Genomic DNA, 14,322 nt, shown 5'->3' with positions numbered 1-14,322 from the left:
AGTGGGTGCTTTAATTTAATTGACTTAATTGAGGATGCATGCAGGATGAAAGATTTTGGAATTTTACTACTCAGTGTAAAACATCTTCCAAAACAAAAGCTGACACACATAGACATACGTAAAGAAACTCTTGAACAAACAAAAGGTCAGTAAAGCCAGATAAGCTCCACCACAAGATATAATTCATGTGTTCTGAACTCTTATAATTGCATAATTGGAACATATAATACCCCTTGTCATTGTGAGTCCATTTTCTCTAAATCTCTTATTTTTCTTATTTTTTCTGTGGTTTCTCCTTCAGTTTTAGCAAATTAGGAGGGAAGAGAGGACAATGAAACTGTTGCTTAATGGCCAGATGCTTGATTTAATGCCATTTCCTTTGCAGAACAGAAGTCATATGTTCTGCCCATACATGGAAATAATTTAATTTAACAACATAATAAACATTTAGAAAAGCATGAATATTTGATTACTGAGTGGTGTTATTATACTAGTGTGACTTCTTTTTAAAAATATTTGCTCTAAAAAAGTATAGATTAAATGTCTAGAGCATAAAGAATAAGCACTAGCTGAACCTCCCTGGGATGGCTTCTAGAGAGGGATGGCTTATTGGCCCTTAAATTAGACCATATCCTGAATTTTAACAGCTTACAAAGAAAACTTTAAAATTAATTGGATATCTGCATATTAGTAGTTCAGTTTTGGTATGTAAAGAAGAGTGATTAGAATGTGAAGAAGGAAAACAATGGCAAACTCAAAGCACAAAGTGGAACAGCTTCAGAAAGAAATAGAGGGATGGTGTTTGCTGGGAGAGCCAACAACCTGGCGGTCAGGCCTTTTTCTCAATTTTTCTTTTTGATGTACAAAAAGGCAGAATAGGGATCTGAATGCAGGAGCCTGAATATTAACCACTGGATTACTAGCTGTTCTGGATTAGGTCTCAATGTCATATTATGTGAAAAAACACCAACAATTTAGGTGCCTTTTTCTGTTCCTCATTTTCCTTAGAAAAGTACATTGACGGGAACAAAAGAATACAATTAAGAAGAACACTTAATTCCACCCAAATTTTCATCCAGACAAAGTCATTTCCCACCATGTTGTACTCCAGAGCATTTTATTTGACAAACATTACTTCATATAAAGTCCTTTAAGGAAAAATGATGAACAGTCTTGCTGGTATGCAATAGAGCTGCCCAGCTGAGCTCCTGCCCTGGAGGCATCATCTGTGGTTCCCAGCACAGGGTTTCCATCGCTCTCAGACCTCTGTGGTCACTTTGCAGCTCTGTTGTGCTTCTTGCTTCTCTACTGAAGTGGCAATTTACATTTTTTTACCCAATTTGACGTGATCCAATGAAATACTGCAGGCAGAAGGAGGGTGAGGAGCTGGCGTTTGGGATGCAAGGAGATACCACTTTTTCTTTTTGTTTGCAAGAGGCCTTGAATTAGCTCATACTGCACAGTTAATGTCACATTTCTGCTCTCTCCTCACGGAAGAATGGCAGGAAAAGTTCCACCTGAGTCAAGGACGTTACACCTGAGGGAAATAAAAGGCATAAGCAAAGTAAGAATTAAGCATAAGTGTGTGCCAGCAACTGCATTGTGGGAGAATTAATATCACTTTTGTGCGTCCTGGCTAAGGAATATATATCCCTGCCACAATTATGCTTTGATTTTTCTATTTTGCAATTCTTTCTTTTTCCTACTGAGCTTGTTTTTGATAACAGTCATTCATTCCAGCTATGAAAGTGCATCTATTTAGAGTCAGCATAAACTGGACACAAGTAACAGAGAGTTTTCCTGTTAAACAGATTGAATGTCTATTTAGTTACACACCTGTTGTCCAAAGAAGAGGTAACACAGAGGACGCAAAAGGGCAGGTATACATGTCCTCACTAATCTAGTGGCAAATCTCAGTCTTTCCACTTCTCTCTTGCCTCAAGGAAGTCCCTACCTAACATCAAACCCTCAACCCATTGCCTTATTGAATATGGATTTTTCTTTTTCCTTAAAAAAACCCATTTTTTTCCATGCAGCAAAATATTATACATAGCTCAGACCTAAAGAATTCTAGGAAAAAGAAACAACCACCAAATCACAACAGAAACCTGACTCTTCTCTGGGGATCCATCAAGAATAATTACCTCCCTAGCCTGGGTTCAGCTGGGGTTCCTCCCAACCCAGGCACAAGCATTTTCCTGCAGAGAACAAACATTTCTACTGGCTTCAATCCTGAGACCTCTCAGGTTCAAGCGTGAGGTGTGGGAGCCACAGGAAAGCGATGCTCTCTCTCGCTAAAGCAGCAGATCGCTGCTCTGCACCTGCAGTCGTCGTCCCTGGGGCAGCCCCGCTGCGTGCGGGCAGGCGACTGCCAGTCTGTCGGTGGCAGCGAGACAAACAGACTTCTACAAGTGTCCAAGTCACAAAAGTTCTGTCAATAGTGTACCTGAAGTCACAGTTATTTATTTCCACTTATTCTATCATTCTTTTTTTTTTTCATTATATCTGGACACATTTTCAAATAGACAATCATGTAAAAATTATTTGCAGTAATTTTATTGTGAAGCAATTGGCATTCTTTGTTCCTCTCTCTTTAAGGGTAATGTGACTTTTTATAGTAGAGGGGGTCTCATGAGTCTCCTGAAATGATAAAATCAGATCATTTACATGTGGGAATTGCCAGCTGGAGAGGAGAAGACATATGCTTGTGTTCAAGAAAAGTTTCACATGACGTTAAAAGAAACCATCTGCTTTTTCTTTTTTGTTCTTGTTTAAGAACAGCTTGTGTTTGCAGATCACAATTTAACACATGGTAATAACCTACAGGACTTTGTGAAGCATGGATCTTGTTTTCCTGCATGCATAAAAAAACATAAAAGATTGTGAAGAAGACATTTAGTTCTGATCACTGTCTTTTTGCGCTTGGTTATGTTTTCACAACGGCTGTAACACTGCAGTAAAATCCAGCTGATGGGTATAAAATGTAATGTAAGGCATAGATACTAATTTATACTATACACTCAAGCAGAGCTGAGCTTTTCTTTCTTCCGTGCATATGCAGCCAGTTTGTGATTATGATAGGCAAACAAATTATTCATCTGCTCATAGTGTAGACTAAGGTTTCAATAGTGTTAGGGACTTCAGTTGTGCTAGTAATAAAAATATCCCTATCAGCCACAGAACTGCGTCAAGGAATTCCCTCCAGCCATTTCTAAAGACCATTTCATTAGCTGTCTCTTTTAGTGAGTGATTTTCTTCGTACGCTGGCAGTAACTAGAGGTAAGGCATATATGATATTGCATGAGCGATGGCTGGACCCTCCGGGGGCAGTTCAGCTCAACCTTCACACATACTGGCCCATTCATTTTTTTGCTCATCTGCTCTGCGGCATTTCTTCCTGAGCCAGGGCAGATAGATGGTCATAAACAAAATGCCAGCTTTCCAGGCGGATTTTAATTTACTTGACTGTAAAGAATTCACTTTTGTTTCATGTTTCAGCAGAGCTTTGGGGCCCAGTCTTATCTTCTCTTAAGCCCCTTCATGATTCCTTAAGTCAGTGAAGAGTTCAAAGTGCATAGGGCATGTGTATGCCATTTATCCAGGGTTTTCAACAGAACACCCTGCAGTAATATGTGAATGTCTGATTTAAGGATCGTGTCTTTGGCTCCCCGTGTAGCCCGGTTTGGAGTCTACCTCTTACTGGGTTTTACATTCATGTATCTTCTTAGACTTTTTAGCCCTTGTGACTGCCTGCAGAAAATGGGCAGAATAAAGTACGAACAGAAGTTAGTGAACTTGAACAACGGATTTTTCCTCTGGGTTGCAAGTCTGGCTGAATCTCTGGTTGAAATAGTGCGTTTTAGTGAGCCTTAACAAAGGTAGGAAATTATTGAGGGTGTTTCCCCTCCCTGTGCTCTTCCCTGTCTCTTTCCTATATCCCTCAGAACATCTGATGATTTGGTCTGGAACATGCATGATCCGATATGTACCATTATGATATCAGACATCTGCTGCCCATCAAGATGTCAGCTTAATTTGAAAAGAAGGCATCTATGAACACATGTACAAGCACCAGCCAGAATGCTTTGTGACCTTTGGATATTTACTTTAAGAGATTAAATGCACATGGGCTAAAATCAGAATTATGATAAGTGTGAAAGGATGTGATGTGAGTTTGTTCCCTTAAGTGTAACTGCGAATTTAGGAACATTTTATTTTAATTCTTTTGCCTCAAAAGGTGAAGTGACCTTCTACTTACATCAAGAATGACCACAGAACATGAGAGCTGCTTTTTTACCCCACATTGCTGTGGTGGAAGGAACAAACTCCAGTAGATCTAATCTGCCAACTGCTAGATTTGGATGCAAAGAATTGTGGAAGAGATGATAACATTTCTATCTCCTCTCTCTGACTCCAATTCCCTAGAAACCAGAAGAATTCTCCATGTTCACTCCAGTGAGAGAGAAAACCTGTGATGGACCATCAATTGTGCATAAATTCTGATAAAAGAGAAAACTATCACAAAAAATATAATTTTACATAGGTGGGGGAAACCATAGGAAAAAATCAGCATAGGGTAGGATGGTGGGGAAGACCCTGTTTTGGCAGGATTACGAATACTGAGGAGTCTCCTAAATTAAAGTTGGATATGCACAGTGATTTAAATAATTATTTTGACAGCGAAAAGCCTGGCCAGAAATTGCATTGGCATTTAGATTCATCAGCACTGTCATGTGTAATAAGAGGAGGCAAGGATATTTTTCAGTGGCTTTTGATTGCTATTGAAGAGACAGTAATAGGAAATAAGCCTGGTTGAAACACCAGTGTCATTTAAACAGAAAAACACGTGAAGATGTAAGACTTTTTAATCTAAAAGAGCTCAGTCTGAGAAGAGAGGGAGCCAGTTAGTGTAATCAAGTTTGAATGACAATCTTGGGAATGTAAATGCAGTATGGGATTGACTGCTTTAAATCAAAGGTGTAAAATCAACCTGGAATCTGTAGCCCAGCCTGGGGGAATACAAGGGAAGAGTTCCAACCGAAAGGGTTGAAAAAAGCATATTGTAAGTAAGTAGAAAGCTGCTCAGAAGTCAAGCTGAGTTAGGCTTTGCCAAAGGATGTTAAGGAGTAAAAGGCTTTTTAACAATATAAATAAAAGAAGAACAAGAATAAAAGTGGCCTACTATGCAGTAAGAATGGTGTCAAGAGCAAAGATAATCTAGATATTACCCCCAAAATAGCACTGACTTAGTCTGCAGTGTAGGGGCAATAGCAGAATGGAAGATGGGGGTGAACGTTCTGCAGTCCATCACCGCATCCCAGGTGGCAGCAAACCCCGAAGTGTTTCATGTACTTTAGGTGAGAAAGCCCATTAATCTCCATCCCGGCTATCTGAAAGGAGCAATATAGGAAGCATCAAGTCTAGTAACAGGCACTGATGAAACCTCATATGGTCAGGCACAGGTCTGGTTACTGGAAAGGTGAATTCATACGTGGGCAGGTGCAGAACTGGGCTGTGACAGTGATCACGTGGATGGAGAACATCTCGCAGGAGGAGGCTAAAAGAACGCAGTATGTTCTGCCAAGCAACATGAAGGCTGAGAGGTGATAAAAATGCTTTCTATAGTTTTTTTCATGGAGCAAAGATAAAGGAGGGGGAAGTGCTATTAAGCCAAAAGAAAATGAGACCAAATTAAGCAAAAGACAAATGTGTACACATTGACTGGGCATAAACTTTGGTGGACAATTGGGAATCTTCAGCACTATCCGGAGAGTGATCCCTGGCTGAACACTGGGAGCATGTCAGATAGAAAGCCAGGCGGAAATCCACAAGCTTTGTAGTTAAACCTATGAGGTTTATGAGTGCATTTCTGTAATAGCAAAGACTTGAATTAGGTGAGTTAGGAAGTCTTTAATCCCTGTGCTGTGAATCCCTCCAGGGAAGAAATCACTAAGGAGTGCCAATGAAATGTAAGTGCAATCTCAGTTGCTCTCTACAGACCCACATAAAACTCTGGGATAGAGAAATACTAGGGTGTAAATGATCACTTAACATTCCTGTAGCAGTGTCTTTTAAGGCTGAGCTCAGGCTGTGTTGCATTTTTTCTGACACAAGCAAGCAGGTTCACGGGGAGTCGGCCAGCACCGCTGCTGCCTCGACTCCCCTCACCAGAAACCAAGGCAAGGCGATTTATCAGCTGTTGAACACTGGTGCTTTGCATGGTGGATCAGCTCAGTTCTATTTAGCAGAAAGGTTTCTTTTAATTTGGCCACACAGGGTGGCAGTCGCCATGTTCAGTGGTCTTCAGACCACTGGGTCTTGTGATGAGCCAGCACAGAGCTTTGCAGGTGCTGGGTTGTGAGGTGGGATCTTCCCTCCCTTCTTCCCACGTTACACGTGGGCAGGGTTAGGTAAGCAGTGCGGGCAGATCTGTGTCATGAGCTGAGACCTGCAGGGCCATAGCGAGGGTGGGTTTACAAGCCACAGGAAGGCCCATCTGCCTCATCCACTGCACTTTGAGTGGGAATCAGTCCTGCAAAAGGTGGCTAAAATAGAGATGACCGCTCAGAGGGGCTGGCAGAGATGGAGGATGGAAGAGTGATTCTCCTGTTGCTGGAGACCGATAACAAGAACAACACATTCTTCATGAATCTGCACTTTGTAATGTGAAATTAATGAGACAAATGAGAAGTTTCTCAGTGGGAATTAGAGCATCTTAATCATCTTCCCATTGAACAATCTGACAAATCGCCTCATAATGACCGTGGATCCCCAAACTATGACAAGAAAGCACCTTCTGTCATAGGATTATATGCTGTCCAGTGCTACACTTCTAACGTATATTATTGCACCTACGAGATGAGGCATGCCTCAGGCTGAAATATCTAGGGACAGATTGTTTTCCCAGCTTTCCGGTCTGGAGAGACTGCAGAAATTGGACATTGCATGTCACATTGACCGCACAGATTCAGCATGGTAAGTGAAGCAGTTTACATCCAGAACCATGTCTGTACACCACCTTGTTATTGTGCAAACACCAGCCTAACAGCCTGCCATACGAAGTGGCCAGCCAAGAACAGCCCTGCATGGAGAGGTGATTAACCCTCCTTTTCCGTGGTTATCTCAATATTTGTGTGGTGGTATCTCATTCCTTAAATTTATGAAAAAGATGACAAATACATCAAAGTCTAGAATTTGTGAAGCCTTTTCATCAATAGTAGGCAATTTCTTTTTCTGGAATTGCTTTCCCTTAGCATGCATTTAAAACCGAACTGATTATTGGCATAAATATGCTAATGATCAGCAAAAAAAAAATTTTGAACCTTGCTTAGAATCTGAGTTAGCTTTTTATAAATGCTTCTGGCTTTTAAAGCCTGTTAAAATCCCATTATTACACAAACATTTAAGAAGTTTGCAGGTATCAAATCCATGCCAGTGAATCTGATCAGATCAACCAACAACATAAAAGTGTTCATGAGTAGGTAACTATCCGCAGAAGCCAGAGGCACCAAATCCTTTACAGCTCAGAGATACCTGAAGATGTTTGATGTGCTTCCCCTCCTCACCAAGCTATGAAAAGAGATAAGCTCTCAGTTAAAGAAACTTTTCTCAAAAAAGCTTGGGTTTTAATGGATCAGATGTAAGCTAATTTCACAGGGCTAGAAGACCCTGAAGGTTTGTCACAATAAATAACATATTCTCTGGCCAGCTAACAAGCAGCCTCCCGTTCGTCTGAGCAGCAGTGACAAAGCTGACCTCCCCGTAGTCACTTCCTTCACAGATCTCGGGGTCTGGAGTGGTTCATTCTCATGGAGTTTGAGAGATCTGCTAATTTCTTTCCCATATATTACGATGCACTGGAAATAACATGAATTAATATAACTTGGTGACCTTTTAGAACTGTCAGACTGCAGTAATTTCAGCTTTTTTGATTGTCTCTGGACCCGTTGAAAAGCAGTAGGGAAGGAGGCTTAGTGTGGCTGACACTTTGCATTGTATCATGGATATGCTCGAGCCTGAGAGGTTATCTGATGAACTGCAGTGCCAAGAAAAAGGACAGTCTACAGGAAAATGACATATTTTGATTTTGAGGTGTCTCTTAGGCCCTTTCAAAATGAACAGCTGTGACTCTGAAATGCCTTACATATAAACTTATGTTAGAACCCTACTGGATTAATACAAAAATACACATAGGAACTAGAATATGAAAGCAGATAAAAGATACTATTTCAACAGTTTCATACATTTTGGTATATAGATTATACTGTTAAAATCTGACAAGTCAGCAATCAAAATAAAACACTGGCTTTGTTCAAAAGTAATAAAGATTCAGGCTCTGAAACTATGTTAAGCAGCTCCAGAAGAAAAAGAAATAGTCTAAGCGGATTTTTTTCTTGCTGTTTTAGTTTCTGTGGTTGCTCTAGGCATAAATGATAGTAAGAATGCTCTGATTTTTTCTTGACAGATACAGTGAATCTAACCCAATGTGTATGTGTAAGTTAACCCATTTAATTTTGTGATCCATGGTAAAACATATCTGTCCAGACAGATCTGCTCAAGTTCCTAGAAGTGGAATCTTCAGCAAGTGTTCACTGGCAAATGGCTTCAGAGCTGATCTGCTTAACAGAAAGAGCCTCGTAAAGTCAGAAAAACTATCCGAAATGAACTTAGCAGAAAATAGGAGAAGCTCTTTAGAAACTTGAGCCATACAGTAACACATATGAGTTGATTGGCAATTCAGTGCCCTGTTTTCACCTTTAATTCCCACTGTGCATGTTCAGCACAGCTAACTGTATTTGCATGTAAGTCCTACTGTTTTTTTATACTCATTTCAACTCAGCTTCTGTGCTGTCATGGTTACTTTGCACTACTCTGGCCATGCAGTTGATATCTGAAAATGCTGGGTACATAAATATTTTAAAATTGGAAAAGATATTCAGTCTTGTCTTCTCTTTCATGGCTTTTTTAGTGTCCTGAGGTGCACATGCCCTTTGCTTACACATACAAAGGTGATAAGCATAAAACATCCCAGTGCAGATGTGTAGCCACTTCCTTTAAGTCGCTGTTCACAAGAAACTTTGGATAACGTTACTCATGAAGCTGAGGTCCCACTACAAACAAGAACTTGGGAAGTTAGAGCCTCATTTTAAACTGTTTGTTGGAAAATACACTGCAGTGAGAAGTGTCAACTGATCTGTTACCATCTATGGTGCTGCTTGGCTGTCCTGGTGCTGAGGAGTTGTTACAGAAAAGAGTTGTTCCCACTACAAGTTCACAAACTGGTGGGAGATTTCTCCTATGGCTTTATTACATTACCCAGCGGCCAGAGCAGTTTTGTGGGCTGAAAACATACGCATTCACACACAGGCACACTCATGCAATGATGACCCAAAGGCAAAGTTGAGCCAGAAATGGTACTTCCCTTAACATTCACAATAAAAAACACAAGCAAACAAACCCCCTACTGTATTTAAAATTACGTTTTTCTGCAACGAGAAGGATTTTTAGAGAAACTGTTTCCTTTCTCTTATGTCAGCTAATAACAAAGAGGAGGAGTTAACATGAGACATCCTCTTATACTTGAAAAAAAAAATTCTAAATTTTGCAATATATCTTTTGGCAAGAAGTCTTTCTGTAGTGTGTTTCAGGCACACTATTAAAGCTTAGTTTTGGCAGCACATTCAAGCAGAGGTCTGAGTGCAATTCTTTGTGGCCAAAATTACTTCCACTCAGAAAACTGCAAACACACAGTTTGCTGTCTCTGCCAACTGGAGAGGAGATTTATAATGCATATAAATAAAGCCTATGAAAGTACCTGTATATCTCTTTCTTTGTGCTCTGAGGAGTTCCCATTCTCTGTGCAGAAGCTTTCCATATCTTGACATTTGGGGGAGCGATGCCAACGACCAGCACACGACACAGTGCTGCAAGGCTGTCTGGGACTACCTGGAACTTGTAACCATCCAAAACATTTTTATGGCTTCCCTAAGAATACCCAGAGCAGTAATCAGGGTGTGATTCACAAGCCAATCAAAAGCTAAATGACCCCAGTCTTAAAAACAGACAGCCCAATCAAACTAACAGTGATGTTGCTTTAAAACAGTAAATATTAGTTTTGTCACTACTTAACAGTTTTGGAGTTCTCTGCTGTGTCTGGCTGTCACCTCAGAAAATCTTGGAAGGAAACACTAATGCAAAAAAACAGCAGTGTTTTCTGCTGCTGTTGCAACTTCAGATCAATTTTTTCTGGAAATGTTGTGATTCTGTCTTCCCATAGTAGTGCCAAATGATGCCTTATACTTTTTAATTGAATTGAATCTTTTACTTACCTACAGAAATAAAGAGAATTTTTAAGTGTATCATCATGCAAAACAAAGAGAAAATGGCATAAGAGGAAAGATTCACGGAGAGAATCTAAAGGGCTTTTTTTCTGGTGTGTGACATGAGGAACGCTGTAGTTTCTCGTGCCCTTTGCTTGGCATTCTCTTGCAGAATTTCCTGTTTCATCCTATGCCGATAAAGAAAAAGAAGAAAAAACAAATGAAAACCCATAATGTTGAATTTTCAGCAGCAGCAAGATGTGATATGGCAAGCATATGCCTGATTTTCTTTTTTTTTTTTCCGTGAGCACTTCTCAATTTGCAAATCTTAGCTTCTCTGGGTTACAGGTTCCTTACTTGCAACCTCATTATTACTACACTTAATGAGATTACTTATAATCAAGAGGAGTCCATCAAGCAAATACTATAACACATTTAAAAATGTCCTTGCTTCTGCACCTTCCTTTTTATAGACAACAGCCCTGATTAGCATTAAACCACCCAGGAGCAGATGCAGCGCTGATATGACTGGGGAGTGCAAGGGTTGCGTGAGGGAGCAGCCGTGACACCAGCTGCCGCAAACAGTGGCACAGAACCCGGAGAGGGGTTGCTTAGCTCTGTACCGTGCCAGGAGGAGGCATCAAACTTCAGATTGCCCAAAGCACATCCTTGGACCCCTGGCTGGTGCGGAGCTGGGTGGGCAGCAGCACTGGGCTCTATGGTCTCAGCTTCAGCACAAACCTTGCTTACTACTTTCAGGCACTTGCAAAGTGTCATCCTGCAGTAGTTCTGTTGGTCCATAGTTACTTTAGAAGTAGACACCTGCAGCTGTTTTATCTTTACAATTGTTTTATTTCCTTTAAATTTCTGTCCTTTTACAACTTTTAATTTAACTCCTAATATTTAGGTAGATTAACATCAAAGAAATAACCCAAGAGCCAGTCAAAAATATTACTACTCATAACTCATTTTACACAATAGGCCAGCCTTACTAAAGAAAAATTCCCCCAAACCCAGAAACAATCAAAACCCAGGAAGAATCCCTGAAGATGGGAAACCAGCATTATGAGCTATACTACAGACTCATTTTCTTGTCAATAGTGTTGGAAGGAAGATTTGAAAAGCTCAAACACCTAAATCACCCAGAAAATGATGCTTTAAAAGGATCTTGAACTCTATACAGCTCACCGTAGAGTCATAAACATTCTTATACTGGGGGAATAAATGGAACGCTCTCCACTCCCAGAAGATACAAACACGAAAATAAGCTGGACTTGCTCTTATTGTGTAGAAGTGGGAAGCAAATGAAGGATCATCTTTCACTACAACTGAGTGAAAAGAGTATTTTTTCTATGCTGTTCTGTACTTAGCTGGATGGGTCACTCTGCTAAAGTGCTCATCTTTCACTGGAGTGAGCTGTAAATGAGTTGTACACAGAACTGACCAAAATGTGTACAATAAGACTCACCACTGAAAAATGTCAATTCTTGGACCTATGAAACAAAAAATATCTTTTGAAATGGCACAGAAAAGTTTTGCAGACAGATTTCTGACAAGAATGTTCAGAAAGCTAAAAATGTGCTACCTACTTTTTGACTTAAAATACCTGTGCTTGGAAGTCCCTTAGGCTGAAGCATTGATTTCAGTGGGGAGCAACAAGCTCGCTTCTTCCATGACCGAGCAGTTTTGCATGGGTGGTGTTGGTTGGGATGTGGGGACGTTCTTTTTTGTCAGGTGCTTGTTGTGATGAGGGAATCCCAGACTGCTCATCTGGTGATTTCTTCTGTCCCCAACAAAGAGTTTGTGCCATAGCTGCTTGTGAAGAGTAAACAGAATTTTCTTCTCCAAGTTGTGTTCTGTTCTGCTCCCTGTGGTTCGTTACCCTTACTATCACTTTGGCAATTCCCCTTTTTGGATTTAAAGGCCTTCCTTCATGTGGGAAGATATCAGCAAAGAATTCATAATCCGCTCTGTCAGCTTAAGAGAGCGATTGATGCACTGAACTTTCTGAAAAATCACAACAAAGCTGTCTGTCACTGCTGGTTTGCTACTACAGGTGTTCTTGACCCAGGCAGTTTGCTTCTTCATACATAGGTGCTTTATTTTTCTTTAATTTCTTTGTATGAAATAAAGACATCGGGTTGCATTGATTTAAGGACATAGCAGATGACACTCCTGCCAGGTCAGAATACAAAAAATGTAGTGCAATCAGAATATGTTCATTTGCTTACACTAAATGAATTTTAAAAAGGTGTAAATGAATTATAGATTTGAATTTTAGCTCCTATGCACAAGGTAAACCTTTTGGGACCCATTTTTTGTGGTTGTCATCAAACAACCTCCTGTGTATACACAGGAGGCACCAGAGGAACAGTACTTCAGTTTAAGAGAGAGAGATTCCCCAGGAGGGATACCAGCCTCTGGAAGAAATTCCTGACAATTTTCTAGTGAGGAGCCAGGGAAGCCAGACACAGAAATACCTGAGGAAGACCCTTGAATAAAATTGATAACAAGACTTAGCAGATTTTAAAGATCAAATGAACTTTTGCTGTAAGAAGTACAGCAAGTCTCCCTCAAAAACAACATAATTTTTAGTGATAGATCAATTTTTTTGGCAAGTTTCCCCCATCTTATTCATTATTAGTAGACTGGGAGAGCAGCTGCATTGGGAAAAAATGGGAGACAATGAATTCTTCCCTTTCAGTAAGTGTAATGCCAAAAGATCTGTAGCAGATCATCGCTGTAAAATACTGAGTTCAAATCCAACAATACAGTAGTAATAGAAACTGAAAGTGTCTGTTCAGTGGAAAGGTGCTGTACAATACTGACCAGGGAAGAGATTTATAAGCGATTACAGAAAAATCCCTAAAGCTGTCTGCTCATTGTAGAGGCTCAGTGGAGGAAAGCAAACAAGATTCTCAGATACAGTGAACTGCTGGAAGAATATAAATGAGAGTAGGTAGCACCACTGCTGCTGTACTGAGCAGCCCTCCTCCAGAAAGCCGCATCCAGCAACGATCTAATGGTCACCGTGCTTTGAAGAGCACATGAGAACACGGAGTGGATAATCAGGCTGGTAAAGGTCCTGAAGGAAATAAGCCAGGAAAAGTAACAGGGAAAAATATATCCCTTTCTTTTTGGACAGAAGTCAAGATGAGAGCAGTGAGAGCAGATGAAATGATAAAGACAGTGGGAGGGGAAACTACAGTGCAGACGCTTCTTAAAGTGTAGTAGCTTGGATTGATCAATCTACCTAGAGATTCATGGCCACACTGACTGTGAGAAGAAAGGGAGGCAGGGAATAGACATGACTGGCTACAAGCTTAAATCTGGCAATACAAGCAACAAATTAGTTGGTTTCTGCTTCTCTTACGTGAGAATCTTGACTCACTATGATTGCGACTTTCTTTGCCTGAAAATCATATTTGATTTTCAAAGTAATCAAAAGATTTCAAAAAGTTCTTCTCAGGACTAAGACAGCACAAGTTGAAAGAAAAAGATTATGTTTAATTTATACATTGATAAAAGTGATGTTTTAGAAGTCTGCACTGGGTAACACAATACAGAGAGAAACTTCCACTGATCATCATTTATAAATTTGAAGGAATGCAGTCATAAATAAGCCTAGACTAGACTTATATTACATTTTTTATGATAAGATTTACATTAGTCTTAGCTTGTGGTCATGGCTCTTGAGCCCTCAGGCTGTTTCCTCAGCTCAGTGTGGAAGTAGCATTGTTATTCACTTCTGACATAACGAAGGATCTGCAAGCATATTCAGAAGCCAAATTTGCGCCGGTACCCAGTGTCTGTTCATGCTAGTAGAGGCAGACCTAGGGGCTGGCTCTCCAAGGGCCTACAGGTAAAACTGTTTAAATCAGTATGACAAGCATGGCTAAGCCTAGAAATGAATAATCAGGAATGACCTTAACCTACACAATTTTGCTTATGACCTCATTATAATTATTAGTCTTGAAACGTGCAGGAAGAGCTTGAAATTAAA

The 14,322-nt window shown here is 40.2% G+C and overlaps 1 long non-coding RNA gene across 1 annotated transcript in view; it reads right to left on the bottom strand.

Annotated features, from left to right (window-relative positions):
- Positions 1 to 364: 364 nt before the first annotated feature.
- Positions 365 to 14,322, bottom strand: part of LOC142363547 (uncharacterized) — a 34,511-nt gene continuing 20,553 nt past the window's right edge. The window contains exons 2-3 of the long non-coding RNA XR_012765803.1: positions 10,329 to 10,507; positions 365 to 1,537 (exon numbers count right to left, since the gene is read on the bottom strand). This is a non-coding gene — a long non-coding RNA (uncharacterized LOC142363547). The remainder of the gene's footprint in view (positions 1,538 to 10,328; positions 10,508 to 14,322) is intronic.

Source organism: Opisthocomus hoazin, chromosome 18, assembly GCF_030867145.1.
Source record: "Opisthocomus hoazin isolate bOpiHoa1 chromosome 18, bOpiHoa1.hap1, whole genome shotgun sequence".
Classification (NCBI taxonomy): domain Eukaryota; kingdom Metazoa; phylum Chordata; class Aves; order Opisthocomiformes; family Opisthocomidae; genus Opisthocomus; species Opisthocomus hoazin.
The sequence above is the reverse complement of the archived record's forward strand: the minus strand, read 5'-3'. Positions and strand labels throughout refer to the sequence as shown.